The sequence below is a fragment of the Cryptomeria japonica genome, chromosome 1 (genome assembly GCF_030272615.1).
Source record: "Cryptomeria japonica chromosome 1, Sugi_1.0, whole genome shotgun sequence".
NCBI lineage: Eukaryota > Viridiplantae > Streptophyta > Pinopsida > Cupressales > Cupressaceae > Cryptomeria > Cryptomeria japonica.
Window position 1 is genome coordinate 54,064,822 of NC_081405.1, and position 25,811 is coordinate 54,090,632.

Sequence of the window (25,811 nt, forward strand, 5' to 3'; positions counted from 1 at the left end):
TGGGTGCAAGTCAGCAAGAAACATTGGTTTTATAGGAACTTTTATATTGAGAAGATTGAACACACATCTTGGGTATGAGCCTTAAAATTTCTAGATGACCATGTTGCATTCAATGATACTGATGATCGTACATCATGGGTGACAAGTGAAAGCAATCCTAATTTTTTATATGAGGTGCATACCGCCTCACCCGATCTATGAATGTTCTCTTGTAACTTTGCAATGCAAGGATACATGTGCAAGCATGTGATGAAGGTGAACTTAATGAGGGAGAGACAAAGACAACATCTATCTAACAACTTGCATGTAGACCTTGATAATCTTGCTAATACACTTGATTCTATAGAAGGACAATGCCACACCAATGTCTCTAACTATTTGGTACTTGACAAATATGATTTTTTAAATTTATTACTATATCATTCTTTGCAAACTATGTGTTTAAATTTTTTAAATGTGTTACAATGTCAATGTAGGTAATTAATGAATTTGATGGGATTATAGATAATGAAAATAATCAACTCTTGGAGGATAATTCTATGCATACATAGGTGAATTTATAACCATATTTTGTATTATTCTATTTCTTGTTAATTTGATTGTATAATTTTTAAAATATTCCTTTTTTTGTAGACCATTGACAATAGAGATGAACATGCAGTGACAGAAATGAAGTTACATATAACACACACGTTGCACAACTTGTAGGGAATTTTGACTCACACAACTAATTTGGCAGCACTTACCTTCATTGATAAGCATTTAGAGGATTTGTCAAACAAGGTCAAGAGTAGACACATCTCATTCCAACTTGGATTAGACTATCCAAGTGCACATCCATTTCACCCTGTACAAGATGGATTTGGTCACACTGTTCATCATCAAATAGACTTGATTGAGTGCGTGAATGTGAGGAGAAGGACGAGTATCTCCAATAGAACACCCATGTTTACATCTATGCCACGAAATTTCAAGCGTCAAAATTGGTTTGATGATCTTGATAGGGAAGATGAATGAGAAAAGGACCAGATTTAGTCCAATGAACATAATTTTGACATGGTTGATACACACAGTTTGAAACTATCAAAGATACTTGCAAGCACACAAGATTTAATTGATAAAATATTGGAAAGTGCCATCAAATTATTTTTAGTTGTGTACTACAAGCATTTTTAAGACATTGAATGCTATAATGTGATTTTGGATGTTAAAAACATAATTGAAATGTTGGTCTAAGCTTCCAAGATGTCTCGCTCAATATGTGCAGGCCCTTGTGAACGTACATGATTTGCAAAATAGTTGTGTTGAATGTAAAGTTAGCTGCATGTATACATATTGTTGGAAAGCAATAACAATGAGAAGGGGGGTGGGGGGGGGGGGGGGGCTGAATCAATGTTATACCGGAATAGTAAATTTTAGCCTTATTAAAACATGCATACACCGACCAGTATATTGGTATAAATAGAATTGAAAGAAGTAAAGCAACCAATAAGCCAAACACATAAATGAGAATCATAACACACAAATTTATACATGGAAAACCTCAAAGAGAAAAAACCATGTTGAGATTTTTGACCCACAATATCAATCCATTGGCCATATGAAGAGATATTACAAAATATGAGGGGTCTGTACTTGCAGGAAGGCTTACAACCTAGAGCACACTTCTCAATCACAATAGGAGCCTCACTAACTACATGAAATTCCTAACTACAATCAAGAGAAGTGTGAATTGCTGAGATATCATCTTCTATGCCAGAATACAGTTCTGGTTTAAGCTCTATCTATTTCGGTCTCAAACCCTAAACCCCTTTACTAGAATAACCCTTACAATAATTTCCTCACATACATGATCTCTCTGATATATTTCACATCATATTACATTCACATATCCATCACCATGTCCATTGTATACCTATATCAAAATGATCTATCAAACTGTCCAATATATCCTATACAGATTTTTCATGCCTTATGCAGGCTTACAAAGATAGATACAATATCAAATTACAAGTCGGCTAGATAACATAAATGAATAAACATTAAAACCAATTGTCGATGTAGTATCCAAGATATATCGGCCTCCAATACCAATAACCTTTACTATACCATGTCGGCTTGCATTGCCGATGACCAAAGAAATCCTTCTGTCTTGCCGATGTCGGTGCCGGTGCTGGTGCCGGTGCTAGTGTAGAATCTGTGAAGTGCCTGTCGGTACACCATAGAATCAAAACATGAAGCCAGAACACAAAATCATGTTGCCATGAATGACAACATAGAGAAACCAACCAATAGAGTGTAAATTGTCAACAATCTCCCCCTTTGGCATTGATGGCAACACTCATGTGAAAAATAGTCAAGGTTTCATTTGCCGGTTTCATCCTGCCCTGCTCCCCCTGAGTTGAATATGCAAATACTCCACATCTCCAAAAATTCCAAAACTCTATAACTCCCCCTGATATATGCAACTCTTTTATTCTTTTTCACATCTATACTACTCCCCCTTTGACATCAATTCCATTAAAAATTCTAAAAATAATGTCAAAGAATAAGAACTGTAGAATGAATATCCTAAAAAATGTCTTACTAGAGCTTGACCAGCTTCAATATTTTCGGATAAGCCTTCTCCAATAACTCCACATAAGTGTCCCTTCCGATTTTGAATGTTCCGGAAATAGATACAAGTCCACTCAATAAATGTGCAAAACTCTTTCTCATTTACCTCTGTCGGTGTGGGATTTCTCACCATGTCCATGCATTCTTTCTTGTGTACATAGAGTGAATCCAATCGGGGACTCACCAAGCCTCTCAGACTTCTGGCTCTACGCATTATTTTTTCTCTTTCCTTTTCAACAACAGAGATTTGGTTCTTCAAAATCAAAATTTGACCATCAATTGATGTAGTCAATGAAATCAATCCATCAAAAGAGTTAGCAATATTTGCAATTTTCTCCTGAATCTCCTTTCTCTTTTTATCTAAATTTGTTGTAAGTATTTTAGTGTTACAACATACCCTATATATATATTTGTACATTTTTTCAAAGAATTTTCTATTAGGATTAGCTTCTCCTCAATCTTTTTCTTCTCTGTTTCAATTACCTGATCAAAAGCAACTCTCTTAGCCTGAGTAAATCTTTCTAGTACTTGCCGGTTTGAGATTTGCTATAAGGATTGAAAGTCTTTTGATATGTGCTCAGTGATTACCTTAAGATTTTTGGATGGGCTCACTTCATTTTCAATCTTACACTCCAGGACCAATCTGTGTAGAATAATGATTGATTTATCTATAATCCCTTTGTCTATGGATCCCTCCTTAATTAGTTTTTGAGCAGCCATCATCATCAGTTTAGTGGGACTCATTTCTGTGATGTTTTTCTTTTCTACCTGAGAAGTGTCAATTGAAAATAATGATGGCCCAATAACCGGTTCCCTGTCGGATTCCCCTGTTTTCTCATCTGATGTTTTATTTTTTATAACCTCCTTAATTGCACCAGTGGCTTCACCACTTGGTGCAGTCTGTGCAATTGCCGATTCCTCTATAGGAACAGTATTCTCAACCTATACATTTGTATCTGGAGGACAATTGTCCTTAATATTAGTATCCTGTATAATATTATCCTCAATTGATTCTTAGTATTAACCAGTATCTTAGTATTTGTCTGTACATCTATATTTACTGGGGGCTCAATCTCCACTATCTTAATATTTTTTAAAACTGAGGGTGAAGTACCCATAATCCCCTTTCCTTTTCCTTCAACTGGGGCATCTACAGTGTTTGTCTTGGTTTCCGGTGAAGTAAAGAATCCTCTATTTTCTCCCAAAAACTTAATCCATGCTTTTTGAGTTTCCTTTATTATTTTATTCACTCTCCTTAGCATCAAACTAGTTATCCTATGTTTTGTATTGAAAAATTTTCTGTCTACCGCTTCAAGTGTCTTTTCCATTCCATCTCAAGCTATAGTAACATAATATATAATAGCTCTTGTATTTTAATGTGTTTATATTCTTGCATAGCAAATAATCTTCTAGCATATAACATGCTATATAACTCAGCCGATATTTGATTTTCTATCTCTATTAAGGCTTTCTTATAAATATCCAAGTATAAAAGGACTGTTTCCTCTACTTCTATTTGTTCATCAGCCTCTAAGTTTTCATAATAAAATTGAACATTCTTCAACATGCCATCTTTAGTGATTTCATCTATCAATTCTTCACAAGTTTTAGGTGAAACCTTACTAGAATCAGTGTCATTCTTCTTCTTCCTCTTGGTAGTACCAGATGCAGCGACAGGTGTAGCTTTAGGTGCTTTCTTTTGTGCCGGTAGCTTGATTGTGACCTTCCTAGCTAGTTTCTTCTTTGCTTCCACCTTTGTTTCCTCTGGTTTCTTCCTAACAACCCTCTTAAATGCTAATGTTATGTCATCCATTGATTCTGATTATGCAGTAATAGGTTCAATATGAACTTCCAGATCCTTCCTCTTTCTGCCTTTCTCTGGGACAACATCAATTAGTGCTTTGATGTCCTTTGAGACCTTCTACGCAAACTTAATTGCTTTTCCTTCTTGTTTCTCTCTTTTCTTTTGGTTGAACTCTGTTTCAACCTCTTGAGTTTTTTGTTGTGCAGTACCACGGGGCTTCTTTGCCTCATCAATTGGTGCATCAATCATCATTTTTATATAGGCATCAAGAATTTTTGCATCTACCTCATAGCCCATTTCTTCAATCCAAATCTTTCAGGGCTTAACTGCTTCCATGAGAGTCTCATCCTTCTTTACCATGAAGCATATGTTAGTAGAGTATTTTTCTATAATATGCTTAGGTACCCTTACGCTAGACCTCATATATTTTTGAAATGCCTTAAAATACCCCCATATCTAATCATCTCTCTGGCTTCCTAATGCAACAATTGACTATTTCAATTGTCTTCCTACCAGAATGTCAAAAGCCCATTGCCTCTTACCAGAACCAGGTGTATCATTCAAGAAATATAACATTAGGCAAACTAATAGGCTCCCATACTATATTTGTCATCAACTCATCAAGCACCCAACCACATAGATCTAACTTTACATTATCTCTCATCATTTTGTATGCAGCCAAAATGCATGAACTGGAAAGAGAATTCAGTTGGTTTGACTGAGTTACCTTATACCCGATGATCATGCTATGAAATTTGATGTTCATGTCAGTGATAGTGCTCACTTTCATGGATCTTTTGTCAGATATAGTGTTGGTGATCTTCTTCATGAAATCATTTAAGACTTTCTTTTCTGCATGTTTCTTAACTAATGACAAGCCAGTGATTGCTCGGATGGCTTCCTTGGTGATTTTGTAAGGTCTATTCAGCCATATAAATTCTCTGTGTACTCTGCTGAGTACATATCTGATTATCTCATCCTCAAACTCTGAAATATCGAGAATGTCTCTAAACCCTAGTTCTTCAATATGTTTATATGTTGGTTTGATCTTTCCAGATTCTCCCTTTAGCTGACTCATATACATGCCCTTAATTTTTGAAGTTCCCAAGTCCTCGATATGATAGTGAATATATGCCCTAACATCCTCTACATACACAACTCCCTCTGGAATGCAAGAAAACGCTCCAACTGAATCTTCCAGGGTAGCCACATGTGGATACCGCTTGAAAATTGGCTTAGGGCAGTCCTTGACTTCTACTACAGCTATCTTTACAACAAAAATAGGAGTAGAAGATGATCCCACTTCCATGTTTAAAGATAAATACCTTTTGATCGCTCTTGGTGAAAACCTACAACAAATTATTTCAGATGTCGGTGAAATCGCTCAAGAAGAAATCTGGTTGCTTTAAATTGCCTCTGATCGCACTTAGTCGCTTTGAATCACTTTGAAATCACTCTGAATGCAGGGTGATTAACAATGAAGTGTGTTCAACCTTTTAACCTTTGAGAAAAATCCTAATCTTCCATTGACATAAATGATTGCTAGTGAAAGATACCTGATCTCGCTCAGAATATATCTATGCCGGATAATCCTCTCCAATATCTAGAACATCTTCTAGAACCTCTTCCGGGGGCATATGCTGCATCTTCATGAATTTTTTTTATTCCTAAGGCATCTTCCTTAGATACTGGATGAGCTTCCTACCAGTGCAGGAGCAACCTCTTCTACCAGATAAGTAACCGGGACATTCCCATCTGATTATTGTTCTTCAATCTTCCTAACCCATCTCTGAGTATGATCTTGTTGGACTTGACTAACGTTTTCTTTTCATTTTTCATTTTATCCTCCATTACTAACAGGTGGATTTATGCTTCTACAGAACTTAGTAATATGTCCAACTTCATTACATGCATAACATGTAACATTGTTCTTCTGAATTGCTTTGCTAAAACCGGTGAAATTGCTTGACCTACACTAATTAGCCATATGTTCAAATTTTCCGCAAGCATAGCATTTAACATTCATTCTGCAATCTTTTGTCTTATGACCAACCTTATTGAATTTAGAACGTTTATCGAGAGCAGAATCGGGGTTCTGATTTGCTCTATTTCTATATTGCCTAGCCATGTGATCAAATCTATTGCAAACGAAATATCTACCGTTGAGTTTATAAGCATTGAATTGTCTTATCGGTGCCTTATGGTTTTGATCTTCATTAGGAGTACCAGAACTCTATCCTTGCTTAAATCCAAGTCCACTAGAATCTCCAATCTACCTCTGTCTCTTCAATAACTCATCAACTTGTGCTGAGCTACTCTTGAATTTTTCTTTATACTTGATGTAGACCTGCAGTATCTAAGGGGGTTGTAGTGAAAGATTTTGTCAGACAAAATAGAGCACTTGGAGCGAAACTGGTCTGAAAAATATACAATGAACCAAACTGTCTTAAATGGGTAAAAATTATCTAATCCAAGTATCTGGCTAACAATGACCCCTATTGTATTTTGAGGACGGCTACCCCTTCGAAAGGCTCTAGGATTTGGAACTTCTTACTGGAATTTAGAGACATTATCATGGACAAACTCTCTTGGGACATTGCCAATGAGGATGATGCCCTTTTTTGGGAAGATTCATGGGGTGGGTATCTGACTCTTAATACCTTAGGAATTAATGAACAAGTTATGGCCAGGTTAAAGGACGTTTGAGGTATCTATGTTAAGGATTATGTATCCTTTCCTAATGGAGACCCAATGGGCTCAGGAATGGAAGCAACTGCTTGACCTTGGCCTCCTAAATCATGATATTGTGGTGTTAACTAGACATCTAAAAGATAGGAAGATTGTCTTTCACCATGGGAGAGATAAACTTATTTCGGTTGGCTCTAAATCTGGCTCTTACAACATGAAGGAGGGTTATTATAAGATGTTGCAAGAGAGGTTATCCCTGCCTAAAACTGACCTCCCGATCACTCTTTGTTGGAGTAAAGTAGTGATCCCCAAAGAAGGCACATTTACCTGGGCTACTCTTCAAAACAAAATTTTAACTGCTGATTGGCTCACCAAAATAGATTTTGAAGGTCCCTCTAGATTCCCTCTATGTGAAAAAGAGAGTGAAAGTGCCAATCACATTTTTTTTTAATTGTCAATATAGTCAAGCGTGTTAGGTCTAGTTATGTGAAAGATTGTGTTCGTACTCCCTGAAACATAATAATCTTCTTAAGTGGTTTCAAAGCTGGCCATCTCATGAGAACATTGGGACTTATAGTATTATTTGGAATGTTGCACCCTTAATCCTCATCTGGGAACTCTGGAAGGAAAGAATAGAAGAATTTTAAAAAATAAAGTACTTAGTGAGAACCTTTTAATCAATAATATTGAAGCCTCAATTGGGGAAATAGTCAATAGTGGGTTACTATTATCACTGAAGAATTGATCCAAGTTCTTGCCATGGGACAGATCTATCAGATGTAAGTCGCATGGCATCAAAATTCTCCCCTTTATTGGCAAAGGGGTCGCTAATAGTTTTTGTGATACATCTAAGGCTACCTGTTCCCCCCCTCCCTCAGGTTGGTTAAAGCTAAACTTTGATGGGGCCTCTAGAGGCAATCCTAGGATAGTTGGAATAGGATGTGTAATCCGCAAATCTGGGGGTCAAGAGATAGCTAGCCTTTGCAAACCAATCGGAATTGACACCAATAATATGGCTGAAATTCAAGCCCTTTGCGAGGGTCTAGTCTTGGCCAAGGATCTGCAAATTAAGAACTGAGAAATCGAAGGGGACTCAACTATTATTATTAATGCTATTAGAATAGGTTCTACTCCTAATTGCAAACTCAATAGTCAACTGAATAGGGCATTGCCCTTCTTAGCTCTCTTGATCTAGCTATACAACAAATCGCATATATAGAGAAGGCAACAAAAAGGGTAATTTCTTGGCCACTCTTGGGGTGGATGGTAATATGATTTTAAATTTAAAGCCCACTTGAGAGGTTATTGGCTAATAGACAGGCTTCCTCTATTGTTTTCTATATTCACTCTAGTCTTTCTTAGGCTTGAAATTGTCTTGGTTTGTTCCGGTTTCTATTCTAGCCTCGATTGGCCTTTTGATTTTATCTTCCTTTTCCTTTTCTTTATGCATTATTTTGTACACACACACACACACACACACACATATATATATATGAATATTTATACATATATAGATATATCTATATGAATATATACTTATACAGAAATATAGTTGTATATATACACGATTCTGATATATACTGGTATTTCTGTATATATATGGCTATATATATGTTCATATAAATACATATATGTGTGTGTTATATTCATATTCATCTCTATGTGTGTGTGTGTTGTTTTCCTTTGCTTTTTCCTACTCTTTTTATTTATTTTCCCTTTTCCTTTTGCTTGTTGGTGCCTATTTTTTATTTATTTATTTATTTTTTCTTTCCTTTTATTTTATTTTTTTCCTTTTCCTTAATACTTTTATTTGCTTTCCTTCTTCTATGTTCTTCTGTTTTCCTTTCTTTCATCCCCTTCCCTCCCCTCTTGTCAACTCACATTGCTTTAATTTTATTTTAGTTTGGTTTTCCTTGGCCTTTCTTTTTATCCTTGTTAGCATTTCTTTTTGATTTCTCATCTTTTGTTATTTGGCCTTTCAACTTGACACCCTCATCATTACTTGTAAAGCCTAGACAACTTTATATCCTATGATGACGATGCCTGAGGTGTGGCCTTTCATTTCCTTGTCATCTTAATTATCTCGCCTTCATCAACTTCCTTTTGGCATGTGTGACAATTATGTGTTTTTGTTTCGAGAGCCTTCTCAGCTTTCTTTAAATACAAGTTGGCTCATCTTTGACATTGTTATTGTGTCAGATACTTTAAAATGGAGTCTAAAATTTTTATGCTTTCCAAGGATGGTAGCAAGATGATGGCTTTTATGGGTCAAATTAAACAGGAACGATGGAATAGGGTCTTAAACAACCTTGATGATCTTTCAATTAGGGTTGTTATTGAAGTGATGGGGGGGGGGAACATATGAACTATGAATCTAGATTTAAGGTTAACTATGACATTCTTGCTACATTTGTAGCCATACTACTTGTCATGGGTACACAAAAAAATGAGGTAATTCTTCTTTGCCAGGCGATTTTTAAAGAGGATTTGTTAATTGGTTTAGAACTGGTTGTCTACAATGTTAGTGAGAATCTGTTGATTCCTCACCCTGAAGATTATGTGGAGCCGGGTGCGAGGAACCGTGCTAGGGATGTGGTGTTGTGCCCTATCTTGGTTATCAAAGACACCTCCTCCTTCGAAGTGAGGAAATCGATAATCGCTAGGAACATTGCATTCCTTTAGAAATGGCTTCATCTAAAACTAGCGTATGGCAGGGATAACTTTAAGAAACCACCCCCTGGGCAACTGTGTAAAATCTTGGTGAATCAGACATTATTTTTTGGGGGAAATTTTCATATGGATGGCGATTTTTTTTTTTTAAATGGGGAAAAAAATTATTTTGTATTGGCGATTTTTTTCTAGGGTACGAAAATTCCATAAATTTCTAGCGAATAATACCTTGTTCTATGGGGAAAATATTTATTGTGGGAGGCAAATAATCTTTGTTAGAAGGAACAAATATATAATTGTATGAGCGAAAAATTTTACTCCAAAGGAAAAATTATTTAAATGTATTGGCAATTTTCATCCATCGCTTGAAAATTATTTAGTTTGTTTTGGCGAATATTTTGTTATTTATAGAAAAATATATAATTTATTGGTGATTTTATGAATTCATTGCCATTAATAGACAAGGCACATCACATCACATCAGTACATCACATCACATAATACATTGAGTCCAGACTTTGTACAATGTATCAATAAGCATGGCCTCTTTGACACATGAAGGGTGACACATACCTAAAATCTATCAATGATTTTAAACCATTCGATGATCGTAGATCAATGGCTAAAGTTTTATTTCAGCCCAATTTTCTAAAGAGAACATAGCTGCCCGAAATGGAATTGGACTCAATAGACATGTATCAAATGTCACGAATCATGATCGATAATTTTGTTCATTAAATATATATATTTTCACTAATTGCAATCCACTTTGTCCCCATGACTTGCATTGTGATACTTGCCAATTTGGTACTAGTTTATAGCTGTTTCCATTTTCGCACAATAGTGCATTTATGGGAAAGATTTGCAGAGATACGAAAGATTTAAATTTTTTATAGCAATTAATACAGTTAAAGAAGTAATTATTACAATCAAGAGCTTCAACTATTTATATACGATCTCTACTTCTTTCATCTTCAATTAACCTTTGCCATTTGGTAGATAAATCATCGAAGCTCGCGGTATTTAAATTCTTCCTCTAGTTTAGGTTTATCGGCTCAGGTTGTTTAATTTGTTAATCTGTTTTCTCAAGGTGGACACTCCCATACACTTGAGAAGCATTTCTACAGAGGACTAGAGGGCCTGTCTAGGCTCCGTTAGAGACCCAACCCTCTAATCAATCTGTAAGGAGGTTGGGTTGTTCACCAATGAGGCTGTGCGGATGGTGTTGGGCAAAGAGTTTCTACAAAATGAAAAATAGGTATCGTGTTAACACGGACATTACATCCCGCTTCTTAGCATCTCTTCTGGACCTCAGAGGAGACAAGGTGGATATGATGATGCTGTTGATGAAGGTTTTTAAGGAAGACTTCCTTGGAGATGACATTACTCTTGTCATCCTTGTAGAAGTAGGGGTGGGGATCCCTTGGGTGAGTGAATTATCCAAGCTTCTCCTCCCTGACCAAATAGTGCCAGTGGCTAGGCAACCGTTTCTCCTGAACCTAAATGCGGAGCAGTTGAGGTGTCATAAGAAATGAGCGTAGATTGGCAGGGACTTTCTCTGGAAATGGTTGCTCCTGGACGACTTTCCAAACTACATGTGGCTTGAAGAATTCTCTCAGCTTATGCTGTCTGAACAATTCTACATGGAAAGAGGACCAGATTCTTAGGGAAAAATTGTAAACAATTCCACTACCTGTGAACTAGCCCCTACTAGTTTTTTTTTCCTATGTCCTCGAACCCTAACAGGCTCAGTGCCATTGGCTCACTCATTTTGGCTTTTAAGTTTTTAAGGGACTCAAGTCTCAGACGTAAAAATTGTAAATTTCCAAAGTATAAATATTAATGATAATTTTTAAAATTCCAATTTGTTTCAGTTTGCCTCTTAGAGTCTTATGGATATAAAAATGCTTTCTATAATTCTATTTCATTTTTATTAATTAAAGTTTTTCAAATGTTTTTTGTATATGAGCTACGTTATTTCAATTATTTGTTAAACAATGGAAATAAATTTAATACTGTGATCTTTTTTATGTAATGCTTCTTCCTCTATATTTAATATATATAAAAAAAAATTCAGTCCGTTCCATTAATTATTTGTACATTGATTATGGTTGATTTTAATTTTATAAATATATAGTAAAGATTTGAACTAAAACTCCAACTTACTTCTATTAAACTAAATTTAATTATATTAAATTTACTTATTTTAGTTATATTAAACTTACTTATTTTATTTATATTAAATTAAAATCTATATTAAACTAAATTTATGTTGAACTTTTATATATATTTTTAGTCTTTATTTATTTATTAAATTAAAATTTATATTACACTAAATTTATGTTGAACTTTTATATATATATTTTAAACTATTTTTTACAATTATATATCGCAAACATATTTTTAAAGAATTTTGTTAAACTTTAAATTAATACACTAAATTTATGTTGAACTTTTATATATATTTTAAAACTATTTTTTAAAATTATATATCGTAAACATATTTTTAAAGAATTTTGTTAAACTTTAAATTAATATTTTAGATTTAATATTGAATGTTTTCTTTTTTATATTAAACTTTTACCTTTCAAATTGTATATCAAAATTTATATTTTTATTTAGTTATTTGTTTTATTCTAGAAACTAAGTTTCATGTTTTATACTATTTTTCAATTTCATATTTTTACAAATAATATTAACATTAGATTTAATAGTTATCTCAAACTATTGTACATCTTTAAAATTTAAATGTCTCTTGTTATGGGACCCACGACATCTAACAACACTCAACAGGTACCATTGTCCGTTGGATGAGAAAAGATCAATGACTTCGGGTGGATTTCGACCCAAATGTGGGAAGTGAACACATTTGTGAGAACTTCGCCCAGAATTTAACATTTTAAATTTAATTAAATATAATTAAGTCTATAAAGCTCATTTTAGGGCGGAATTTTAAAATGATTAAATAGACTTAAAAAAAAGACTCGAAAAGTGACACGAGTATGGTGACGTGCCAAAAAAATGGCAGAAGTCATGGGACCCACAACATCTGACAACAGGTACCATAATCCGTTGGATGAGCAAAGATCAATAGCTTAGGGTGGATTTTGGCCCAAATGTGGGAAGTGAACACATTTGTGAGAACTTCGCTCGAAATTTAACATTTTAAATTTAATTAAATATAATTAAGTCTATAAAGCTCTTTTTTGGGTGGAATTTTAAAATGATTAAATAGACTTAAAAAACAGACCCGAAAAGTGACACGAGTATGGTGACGTGCTAGAAAAATGGCAGAAGTCATGGGACCCATGACATCTGACAATAGGTACCATCGTCCGTTGGATGAGCAAAGATCAACGGCTTAGGGTGGATTTTGGCCCAAATGTGGGAAGTGAGCACATTTCTGAGAATTGCGCCCGGAATTTAACATTTTAAATTTAATTAAATATAATTAAGTCTATAAAGCTCTTTTTTGGATGGAATTTTAAAATGACTAAATAGACTTTAAAAACAGACCCGAAAAGTGACACGAGTATGGTGATGTGCCAGAAAAATGGCAGAAGTCATGGGACCCACAACATCTGACAACAGATACCATCGTCCATTGGATGAGCAAAGATCAACGGCTTAGGGTGGATTTCGGCCCAAATGTGGGAAGTGAACACATTTGTGAGAACTTTGCCTAGAATTTAACATTTTAAATTTAATTAAATATAATTAAGTTTATAATGCTTTTTTTCGGGTGGAATTTTAAAATGATTAAATAGACTTAAAAAACAGACTCAAAAAGTGACACGAGTATGGTGATGTGCTAGAAAAATGGCAGAAGTCATGGGACCCATGACATCTGACAACAGGTACCATCGTCAGTTGGATGAGGAAAGATCAATGACTTAGGGTGGATTTCGGCCTGAATGTGGGAAGTGAATACATTTGTGAGAACTTCACCCAGAATTGAAACGTTTTAAATTTAATTAAATATAATTAAGTCTAATGTCCTCAGAATTTATACTCAAGTAATGAATGTTTTGTCCTTCGACATGGAATAGTTATTAATAATAATTAATAAAATTATAACATGATTCTAGATATTTTTCCATCGTCCGTTGGATGAGTTAAGATCAACGACTTAGGGTGGATTTCGGCCCAAATGTGGGAAGTGAACACATTTGTGAGAACTTCGCTCAGAATTGAACGTTTTACATTTAATGTCCTCAGAATTTATATTGAAGTAATGAATGTTTTGTCCTTCGACATGGAATAGTTATTAATAATAATTATTAAAATTACAACATGATTCTAGATATTTTGCCCTTTAGGTATTACTTTTGTACTTTTCAGAGTTTTCAAAACAAGAGACTCGTAAATCATAATCGTATTTTATTTCATGGACAAACCTGTAAATCGAGCGAGATTCAGAAACAACTACTAGATTGAGGAATATAAGTTACAACAGAGACTGTCTGCGCCAATCTAGTGAAATATAAATTCTGGGTTAAATCTACAACACCTACATCTCGCCTTTTTGCTTTTTTTAATCTTGTGGTCCAATTTGAGGGTTAGCATTTTTTCAGGTTTTTATCTAGCATTATTTTGAATTGTTAACAATAACAGCGATGGGGAAAACAGGAAGCAGTAGTTCAACAGGAAGCCAAGTGAAAAACAAAATTTACCTAACCAAACTGGTTAAAACACTAGGTTTCATTGATGAATACTATGATATGTATGACCCTACTATCCATGGTGAAAAGCATATCATAGATATTAGATATGCATTGTCTAGTAAGGCGACAGATGCATGCAGGGCAAAATTTACTATTTTCAACCCAATGTTACAACAAAGAACAATGTTACAAAAAAAAAACATATAAAATTGCATCGTGGGATGCTGGATTGGGAAGCATGGTGTTACCTGAAGTATTCCCTTGCCCTGATTTTGTCATGGTCTGCGCTAAAAATTATGATGAAGATAAAAAAGCAATTTCCAATAAAATACAAAAGAGGAAATTCTATCCATAAATGAGGGAGAATTTGCTGGTTTGTTGAACCTAGGATTTGAAGCCCAAAACTCAAATGTCCAAATTAACCTTGGAAAGCTGGAAGGGAATTATGAGAGTCTCGATCCAATTTGCAGAGATTCATTTATCAAAGCTCTAATAAAGAGTGGTATCGGTATTGTGTTGAATCAAAATCATAAGCCTCCTTATGATTCTAAAATTTTTGTTCCATGGGTTGGGGATACTATTTCCTTGTTATCATTTTGCCTGGGATTGGAAAATAATAGGGAAGTGGGTGCAAGCCTTATTGAAATGATTTATAATATCCATTGTGTAGGTCAGCCAGTAAGATATAATTTTATTAAGCACATTGTCCAATCCATGTAAAAACAATTACTAATTGTCATGCCTAGACTTTTGTGCACAAATAGAATAATTTTTTCTTTAAATAACAACCTAATAAAATTGATTTTGCTAATATGAAATGCACTAACAAGTTTTGTCTTAACTATGTTTTGAGTTAACTCTAACCAATAACTCAAGTAAGTGGGATAATCTAAATTACATGCGGAAAATTAACTCTCCAAAGAATTTATTATTATCTCATCAATTAATAAATAATAAATTTTTTTAAGCAAAGACCTCTAATTTAATTGACAAGAGATATTATTAATCTCAATTAATCTTTTTAATTATTGTAGGAATTAATTAAATTAACTCTAGCAATTAGATTTTTTTAAATCCCATGATTTATTTTAACAATAATTATAATGTGTCTAAAATTTGACTAAAGGGCTAAATAAATCCATAATAAAAAAAAATTCCCTATAAAGTTTAATCTCGACAAGCCTAAATTTAGGTGGACTAAAAATAATCCCCTATGGCCAAATAGCTTACAAAAATCGTTTTAAATTCCTAAAAGATTAAACTCCAAAAGAATTTAAAAATTAAAAACAAAACATCATATTCAAATGTTTATATAAACATTTATAGAATATGAACGTTTAAATAAAATAATTAATCTAAAGTTAGATTTATACCTTCATATATATATAAAGTTATAGGATCCCTTTAAACAAAGGAAACTCACATATATTACTAAATTAGAAGGATGGGGAATTCCCTCTTCGAAATTCGAAATGGACTCCCCCCCTTTTTATTTCTTTAAAGATTCTAACCCTAACAATATAAAAATACCCATGCTAACCCCTTTTTTTTTTTCTTTCTAACTTTATTGGCTTGCCCTAACCAAACTTTTCGGCTAGGGATTAACTGGGTTATCCATGTTTGTTTGCAGGGTTGAGGGAGATCGGGCAGAGGCGGAAAGCGGGCAGCCGCAGGGGTTTCAATGCTGGTGCGGCAGTGGGGGAACCACGGGGGCTTCCCACAGTGACGGCTGTAGTCGTGCCTGCGGGTGTGGCTGCGGCCGCTGCTGGGGGTCACACGGGGGGCGGGGGGCGCGAGGCTCCCCATTTTGTTTATTTTTTATTTTTATTTTTTTAAAAAAAATAAATTTAAAACTCCCTTTTTTTTTGTATTTTCTAATATATATATATATATATGTGTGTGTGTGTGTATACAGATATTTATAAATATATATACATATTTACACACACACACACACACACACACACACACACACACACACACACACACACACACACACACACACACACACACACATATAATATTTCAAGCGGTATTTTAGGGTTTGGTTAGTATAGATTTACTTTAAAAAAAAAAAAAAAAAAACTTTCAGGAAATAATTAAATAATGACAACCTATCAATAGTTATAGATTTCATTTCTTAGGCATGAAATATTTAATGTGCAACATCAGGCATATTGACAGTAGTTAAAATATCGAGCCTGTTGGTTATTTCAATTAGTTCATTTCTTCAATAACCATTAGTCATAACCTATATGGCATATAATAGCTCTTACCTTTATTGTATTTATTTAATATGGGACAGATAATGTATTTCTTTTTTTCTATAAAATCACATAAATCAGGTTTTCAAAACTATCAGATTTAAATAAAACATTTCTTTTTCTATGGACAATCTAGTTGCTAACTTTAGAGATGGATTATTAATTCTAAATTTATTTACTACAAATAAATAAAGTGACAGAATTTAATAAATTTCTAAAGCAACTATATTAGACTAGAAAACATTTGAAATATTCATTAGAGATAGACAAATTAAATCTTTTTATCCATAATTTGTAAAAGGGAATAGATATGCTTACTTTTCTCTTATTTCCATTATTTCAATATGCATAAGGAATTAAACTGAACTTTTATTTTCAGAAATAACATGCATACAACAAATATTATTTCAATAACTATAGGAACTTAATCCAAAATAAACATTTTATTTTTGCAATAATAACTTGAATAGGATAATGCATTTCTTTAAAGCATATTTGGAATACAATGTAGTCAACATTACAAATGGGTGAGATACCCAGCTAGTCTCTCATTTCTATTAAATGAGGACTTTAAATAAAATGAATACATTTCTTTTTTCAAAATAAATACAACATATAGTTTTTCTTTTACATTGCTGCAACTAGAATTTAATATCCCATTCCCTATTCTTTTTCTGCAAATCAAGTAAAACCAACAACTCCTAGCTTGCCTTTTTCTTTTCTTTCCAAGCAACCTGCAAATAAATTAGAAGGCTATGACCATGGAGAGCTCACTTCCCAGCCTAGGCTTACTAGAAGGCACCCCCGAGCTTGGAGAACCAAGCCCTAGACAGGTTACACACATGCAAACACAACAAGCAAGAGAAAAACACATAACAACAATTTCCCAACCAAGGCTACACTTCATCACAAAATGTGATGTTTTTACATGGGTGGTAGTGGACCAAATACCCTGAGAAGACTGCAAGAATGGTAGATCACAAAGCCACCTCATGGCAAACAAAGATATATCATAAGTTCATTAACCCCACATCCTTATGCCCCCCAAGGCATTCATGCCATACTTTCTCTCCTTATGACCCTCAAATGCATAAACCAGGCCATGCAGCAAGGGTCACATATACACCCCTTGAGATCACTCTCATAATGTGAGCCTCTCACTCAAGGGCTGTCAAACTCCTACCACCCGCAAGACCATCCTACTCTCCCAAGAGTAGAAGTCCTTGGTTACTCCCAAATCATAGGAAATGCATAAAAGAATAAAAGATAGGTTGCATAATAATTTTCACAAATGAAAATACAAGAAAACAACTTTTACATACAAACAATCTTTCCAACATAGACATGCAACGTAAAAAGAAACAAAAGGAGAAGATGAACCAACCTTCAATCTGCCCAAAGGTTTGCTAGAACTAGTTTGAGGATGAGCAGCCCAATTCCACAAATCCTTTCTTCTACACTTAGCCAAAATTCTATCCCAAAACTATTCTTTTCAAAATTGCATGATTTCCAAAAATGGAGAGTGGGTGATTACCCACAAAGTCTCTCATTCTTGCCTAAAAAGACCTCAGTCAGAGTTCTCATAGGTTTCTAAAACTGAAAAAGGAAAAAGTAAGAGAAAGTGGGAAAAAGGATCTCACATCAAAAGGGAAGGTTATCTGGCCTAGATGGCACCTTCTAAATTGAATTTTCGCTCACCTTAGGAAACCCACTTTTTGAGGTGACTAGAAAGTCACATGGGAGTAGCCATATGTCTAAAAATAATCCTAACCCATAGGTATACCTTATAGGCTTTAGGAAACACCTCTAAACTACCCCTAGGAGTCCATTTGACCCCTTAGAAATACATCTGAAGTTAACTTACGGGTCAAACTTGAGTTGACCACTCCAAAGATTCTCTACCCGAGGAAAATTTAGAACCACATTCAAAAGTTTGAAAAGGCTATGGTTGAAACAACTCCCTCCAAGAGACAAGTCAAAAATCAAGACATAAATGAACACATGTGTCAAGTGACACAATAAAATAGATTACAAAATTACACATGAAATTTGTCTCTTATTGGATTTACACAAATTAATAATTCAATTTAACACACATGCAACATTTACTTTCACAAATAAAATACGAGACATACGGGGTGTTGTCTCTCCAAATAGACAACCCCTAGTTTTACGAATGTACATAGGTCTAGGTTTGGTTCTCGATAATGTTTCCATGGTCACATGGATAATTTTCCTGTGCATCTCAATTACACATTAGTAATTCCAAATAACTTCATATAATATTAAACACATGAATAAGAATACACATCGAACACTCTGCATACAATTGACATTGAACAGATCAATATATCTTATATCCAAATAAATCCACATAAGTAATTATCATAATCCTCATAATTTTGATCCATACCTAAGCTATGCATCTTATTTCTATCATCATAATAAAGTCCTGCAAATCCAATAATAACATACATCATCTCAAAGTTATCCTATTCTAGAATCATATAAAGTTATGTATCCATAACACATCAAAAGGTACACCGCAAGGTGAAATGATTCCGTAACCTGGTTCACTTACTTTTCTCACCAATATATCCATCTAACATAGCCCATCCTATTGAATTATAGCATTTATTAGTAAGGTCAACCATGGTCAACTGATTTAACTAGAGCTTGATCGGGGTGGGGCTCTACACTAATGATCAAAAAAGGTTCCTGTAAGACATTTAGGTTCTCATCCTACTTATGCTATCTCCTTTAATCCAAGTATCATTCAATATTCGAGACCAACAAGCTTCAAATTGTGAACTATAAGATTGATGAGAAGACTGGGAAGAGAACAGAGTGTCCAATATATGAATGGACAACAAAGATAAGGATGCATGATAATAGAAAGAACTACAACCATTTTGTAGACTTCTTTTTGGCACCAATGTATAATGAAATTACAAGCACTCCAATGCTTAGGTTGCCCGTGTCTTGTAGATATTGCATTCAACTCGGAAGTCAAATAGAATTGGCTGACTGGTTCTTCATGGAAGAATTCACCGTGTTAAGGTTTTACGGATCAACAGTAAAACGATACAGACTTCCAATACATGTGACAGAGAGGGTATTTGCATTGGAGTATGTAAGTCATTTGGAGAGCACAGATAGGCACTTCCATGGTCAGCAAAAGAAGAGCATATTTCCTTCCTTGCCTTTCTCATATGGAGGGTTCACATTTGAGAGAAAAGCATTCAACGTGGCACATGATTTTTTGATAGTTTTTAACTTTGGTGATGAGGGGCTCTGGTAGTATGATCCAATCGGTGTAGTTCAAGAAAGGCTTAAGAAAAATGGGAACTCTTCAACATTATGTCAACATGAAAGTAAACCATTGCTAGAAAAGCTTAGAAACATGGACTCCTGGGATGAGGTTAAAAAAGAGATGGAGAAAATTGCAGCTGACAATAACATTTCAACAGAAGAAATTTCATCACAAATTATGGCATTGCACACACAGAGGACAACAGAGGAGGGCCAGGGCATCCAAAATAGGAGGTCCTACAATTTATACCTAAAATCTTCTAATCCATCTAAGAAATCTATTCCCAAATAAATTCTTCAAGAATGTAAAGAGAGTTTTTGGACTCAAACCAAAATAAATGATTTTTGGACTATGAGGAAGAATCTCAGTGAACCAAAGACCAGTGCAGAATTTGAGACCATCGACGAGGATGGAGAGTTTAGCAAATTGTGGAATATGGAGTATCCCACAACAACACATGATAGAAGTGAAGATGATGATGAGTATGAGGTTGATCCCACTCCAACAACTACTACACTCCCTAAAATATTAGGTGCAGTCCATGAGTCCATGAAAGAAAAATATAGCAAAAGGGTAAGCATTGTGGAAAAAATGGGTTTTGAAGGTGCTGGTCTAGGTGCCAGAGGAGAGGGCATTTGGTATCCACTTTAGGTACAACTTCCATCAAGGTCAAAATCAAAAGCTCTTGTTAAACCAATCATTGGACTTGATTCTTCAGATTCATCACAGATAGGTACTACTCATTACCCTCAGGGTCCACCTACATTTGTTTCAGGTTCAAATCCACAACTACCACCACATCATGGTATTTCCATTGGTGGTGACTCAAGTGCCACTGCCACGGGTGGGGAATCTAGGGATAGTATTCCCATTATTGTTTAGTCAAGTGACGTTGTGATTGGTGGGGTTGGTATGGTACTACTAGTACTACTGATATTAGTTGTCTAGTTGTTGGACAAGGGCTACAACAAAATATCTCTCGCAAGAGGCCACTAGTGGTAGATACTAATACTATTTATAATCCTATATCAAGTGCCACTGACACTACAAAACAATCATTTGCAGCTTTAGATCACACACCTAAAAAGATTATGAAAACTACTCATGAAAGTGTCAATGGGAGTGGGACAGTATCAGGAATTGTTGTTGGTAATCCTAGTCAAGAATTAGTTAAAACCACAAGAATAAGTGGAACTAGAGCCTTTGGTATTCCTATGTCACCTTTCAAACATTCAATTGCTTCAGCAAGCCCAAATTTTCAATATCGTGATTACTATGAAAAATATGAACACACAACAAAAGTAAATAAAGAAAAAAAAACATTTCATAGGGTTTCCTTGACTGAAGTTTTAAACGAAGATCCTGCAAGGAATAGGGTATTTCCAACATATGACCCACATAAAGATATGATGGAGTTCATGGTTGTTATGCCCCTGGCCCCAACTAAAGATAAAAATCCACCACATAGTTAGATAGATCCCTATGAATTTCAAGTTAGCACCCTCCAAATGGATTTTTCTAAAGTACATAATATGGACAAAATTAGTGTGTCAAAAAGGACTAACGAAGTGGTCTACACTTCACTACTAAAGGTGGAGAGAGAAAAAAATAAACTGGAGAAACAAATAGAAAAGTTACAGGTAGACCTGACAAACGAAAAATCAAGGAGGAAAGAAGCAGATAGCAAGTGCAATGATTTACTGAAAAGGATAAAAAATTTGGGCTCTACAGTAGAAATTATAGAGCAGGAGAAGATGGATGCAGAATTGAAGGACCTGACAGAAAAACTGGCTAAAAGCAATTAAAAATTTGATGAGGAAAAAGCCAGTTTTCAAAAATTATACAAAAGTTATGAGTCTACTGCTGCCAAAATGAGAAAATTACAGGACCTATTGGATCATGGGAAGGAAAACGAAAAAACATTTGCAAGAGGAAGTAGAGGAAGAAAGAAAAAAATGTGCACAAATGAAAGAAGACTTGCACAATGCAAAGGATAAAATAAAAACTTTGGAGGGTAGATCAAAAGATAATATGAAAAATACAACGAAGTATATACAAGAAAACATTTGGCGGCAAATAATGCAGAGGAGTGACAAATTGTGTGAATGGTTTGAATTGAATGAAAGTCTGAGAGTAATTAATATGAAAATCAAAGGGTGCTTTGAGAAGAGCACACATGTTTATTCAAAAGAGGATATGGCAAAAAAGATTCTGTAAGTAGTTTGCAGTTCCAGTGACAGCTACTTGGCATCCAAGGGAATTAAGAGTTGCATTGATGCCACAGGTAAGACATCATCTATCCTTCAAAAATGCCATAAACTAAGGGAAACATCAGAATTTATGGAAAATTTTGGAAAAAAGATATTGAAGCTGCAAGAAAAGAAAAATAATTTTATTAAACTTGGTTTGCCTAAGACTGTTGACCCATCAAATAAATTCATTGGAAAAGAAGCTTACAAAAAAAGCATGGAGATAAAAATGAATTCTGATTTAGACTTGCTTCCTAAGGACACAACTCCCCAAAGCTTTCTGGAATTCATCCAACCATTTACAACTCTAAATTCGGTATTGGATGAGACAGTGATGTCAAGTCAATCTTCTAAATATGGAATGTTGACGAAGTTGTAGTTGACTTTCCATAGTTTATAGAATATTGACCTTCCATCAGACGAAGAGTGGAGCACCCTACAAAAACTGGCACAAAAATCTTAAGAATCATAGTATGTCTTGCACAATTTTCTTCGTTTACTCTTAATTTCAAGGTTTTATGTTTTTTCTATTTGGAATTCGTCATCGCTTGAAATAACTCTGTTTTGTGAATAGGAAAAAACCAGCACTCACACAACTATGATGCACAGTGCAAAACTTCAGCCAGTAAATTTCTATTCTCAAATTCTCCCTTGCTTTAACATTTATGCATTTCTCTATTTCTGATTACTAGGTTTTAGGCACTGCTATTATCTATATTTAATTTGTCATGGCGTGAATTAATATTTAATTTTAAACTCTATTTTTTGAACAGGAGACATCAGACATGTAGCAGATGTTAAATTGCTAATACGGCCTGTGATGGCCATATAAATCTGTGCTAAGTTTGTGATTTTGATGTTGAGTCTTCACATGTTGCAAACTTGCAATTCGACATGAAGCTGTTGTTGCTCCCTTGTTTCTATAAAAGGGAATTCAGGGTGATTTGTAAAGGGTTCTGAAGCTTTGTATTCACTTTTGCATGGACATTGGAGAATCACATAGGAGCTGTTGTTGCTCTCTTGTTTCTATAAAAGGGAATTTAGGGGCATTTGCAAAGGGTTCTGAAACTTTTTATTCACTTTTGTAATTTGCATAGAGAATCACACAGATTGGTGTATTATTATTGAATGAATTGTGTCATATGGCTAAATTTTGAAAGAATTAATGAAAATCTAAGTTCTTGACATGTGTATTACTATTGAATGAATTATATCATTGGTTCTGAAATGTATCACACATATTTGAGACTTAAACATGTCTAAATAAACAATAAACATCTTTGTATCAATAAACAGATTATGGTCTTTATTTTATGCTATTTTAAATCTGGAAAATTGGAAATAGAAAGTTGAAAAATACAATTACAAATCAATATTAAATTCTAATTGCAAAAAGTAATATGCTTTTGTAATATGAATGATGAGATACAGTAGTAAGATTAATAAATACCAATCTCTTATAGTTGCCATTCATCATCATCAAATTTAGAGCTTTCTTGATTCTTGTTTGTGGTTTCTTCACTCTGAGTCTGCATACCTTCGCTGAACTGCATCTCAATGCTACCAGTAGGTCTAGTACGTGAGTCAATAGTCCCACTGGCACTTTGGTTTGAAGTGTTTCCCAAACCTCTTCTTTCACATTTGGACCTCCAGATTTGCAGTGCCCTATCGTAAGGAAAAGTGTGGACATCATACCTAGATGTATAGAGCCTCAAGCAATTTTCCAAATTTTTGTCTAGTTTTTTTCTTAGCTTTGATTTTAGGAACCCCAAAGCACTGAAAACTCTCTCATCTTCCACCGAACCCAATATCATGGTAAGACATAAATCAGCAAGCTTCACATATTCGGGCATTGAATCACACAACGCTAAGTTCTAAGCTATAGTTTTCCAAAGCCTTGTTACTGATCCCTCTTCATGGGGGTTCTCCATTTTGGCATATTGATCTCTCATAGTGTATGCAAAATGAGATGATTTTTATCAAAGATGATTTTTGTCTAATATTCCATTTATAGTTACTCCATTCAATTCTTTGGATGTGCAAAATTGTTTTATCAAAATCAGTAGCTTACTTCAAAAATCAGATGCATTGTTGAGGCTCCAATAATGAGGAAACACAATAGACATGGCTTCGAGAAGGTTGTCAAGAGCGAATCTTCTTCTAATTTGTGAGGAAAGATCATACGTAATTTTCTTCACAGAAGTAGTTACAATTTCAACAATCTTGTCAAAATCTTCCCTTGTAACTCTTGCTAGTTGCTCTCTGGGGCGCTTTCCTAGTTCCTCAGGGTCGACCGTGGCCTTAAAGTGCATTAGTATCTCAACTCCCCATACATTGGCACATACCTCCCCGTCATCACCGATTTGTAATAAGTTATCAGGATTGTTCAAATCTGTGAGTGTCCGCCACTTAACAAATTTTTCATCAAATAGTGTTGGTTGATTTCGATAGAGATTATCGAGGGTCATGCATGTCATCTTATGTAGCGTAGCATATTCTGCAATATACAAAGCTATTTTTTGGGCAGCCTTCATAATATTCCTCATTTCCTCTAGCATGGGCAGAAGAGCTGCTAAAGTTAAGAGTGTCTCTAAATTACTTAACCTCCGAAGAAGGTCAAGAAATTTCTGTTGATCTAATTCATCATGAGCTATGTGAAATAGTCCAATCAAGGATGGATATTCTGAAAATACTCGATGCGTTGGACCATCCAAAGAGATCCATCTAGTATCATTATCCTTGAGAAGCTTGTTCCCATCAGTTATTCCATTAGCAAAGTGTTGAAATCCCATAAATCACTTGGGACTTCGATAGAACTGTGAGTAGAGCTCTTTGATTAAAATTTCAATCTTTTTAACTGAAGAAAATTTGCTCACAATTCCAAAAGCTATATTCATTCTGTGATCCATGCAGTGAATTGTAGTAATGTACGGTGCAAATGAAGTTTCAATCTTTGTACAAATACCGTTCCTGCAACCTTGCATTACTCAAGCTCCATTTGCTCCAACACAAACCAATTTTTGGGCTACCGTCATGTCATCCATACCTCTATATTCAATTAAACTTCTCTTTACTAGTTGAAATAAATTTTCCACTGTCACACTCTCCTTCGTTTTAGCAACAGATAGTAGATGAGGTTGGCAGGTATGATTCTCTATAGTATAAACATGCATGCATACCCATGAAGTATTGTCTACTACCATATCTTCGTCTAAAGAAAATGTAATAAAGTTTGACTCTCTTATTTTTCCTTTACATTTTCTTTTTCAACCTCAGCAAGACAACTTGCCCATTCCCATCCATTGTTTACTGACCAATGTCTATTAGGATAGTTAGGAACTTTAAAAAAGTGTAATAAACCACTAATGGATGGGAAATCTATCATAGCACGCCCTCTGCTCAAAATATAAAAAACAACGCTTAACTGAACAGCTTTTCCGAGTTGTTCTATTTGCATTGCTTTTCCAAAAGTAGCTTCAATAGAACCTTTAACTTCAGCAGGTTTCATTTGTATTTTCTTATGAAAATAATACTCTTCGACAT